Source organism: Camelina sativa, unplaced genomic scaffold (genome assembly GCF_000633955.1).
Source record: "Camelina sativa cultivar DH55 unplaced genomic scaffold, Cs unpScaffold04727, whole genome shotgun sequence".
Taxonomy (NCBI): Eukaryota; Viridiplantae; Streptophyta; class Magnoliopsida; order Brassicales; family Brassicaceae; genus Camelina; species Camelina sativa.
In genome coordinates this window covers 1-619 of record NW_010925820.1, presented here as the reverse complement: position 1 = coordinate 619, position 619 = coordinate 1, and the positions used below count along the sequence as shown (strand labels likewise).

General features: G+C 36.0%; 1 long non-coding RNA gene across 1 annotated transcript; it reads left to right on the top strand.

Annotated features, from left to right (window-relative positions):
• On the top strand, nucleotides 1-619 carry LOC104774701. Its single transcript, XR_765454.1, has 5 exons — nucleotides 1-43; nucleotides 127-198; nucleotides 289-354; nucleotides 439-504; nucleotides 604-619. It is a non-coding gene; the product is annotated as an uncharacterized LOC104774701 (long non-coding RNA).

Below are 619 nucleotides of genomic sequence, written 5' to 3'. Positions count from 1 at the left end.
CGATAGGAGATATCTTTGCCAATCATAAATCACTCTCAACCTTGTAAGATCTCTTTACCAATCTCTTTATCATAGTCATCACTGCCAAGTTTCTAGTTTCCATTGATCTATTGCTGTTTTATTCAGGGACCTTTCTCACAACAACTTCAGTGGCGATCTTCCGAGTTCTTTAAGTACAGTGTCCAAACTTTCCGCTCTGTGAGTGCTTTCAGACTTTCATTGTTGCAACGCGAATTAAGAAGTGCCAAAGGGAATTCCTTATGATGATGCTATCTTCATTTGTGACAGTTATGTTCAGAACAATCAGTTTACAGGTTCCATCGTTGTTCTCTCGGGTTTACCTTTGAAAACTCTGTAAGTCTCATTTCAAATAGAGGAAAGAAACAAATACATTATATAATTTCCCAATCACACTTACCCTATGTGTTTTCTTGGCAGAAATGTTGCAAACAATCATTTCAATGGATCCATACCTAAGGAGCTTAGCTCTATTCAGACCATAATGTAAGCTTTCAAAAAACAAACCTGTTAAGTTCTTTACTTTGGAGTTTGCTTTCAGTTTAAACTGTAAGTTTATGTCTTTGATATTCCTAAATGAAACAGATATGATGGTAACTCC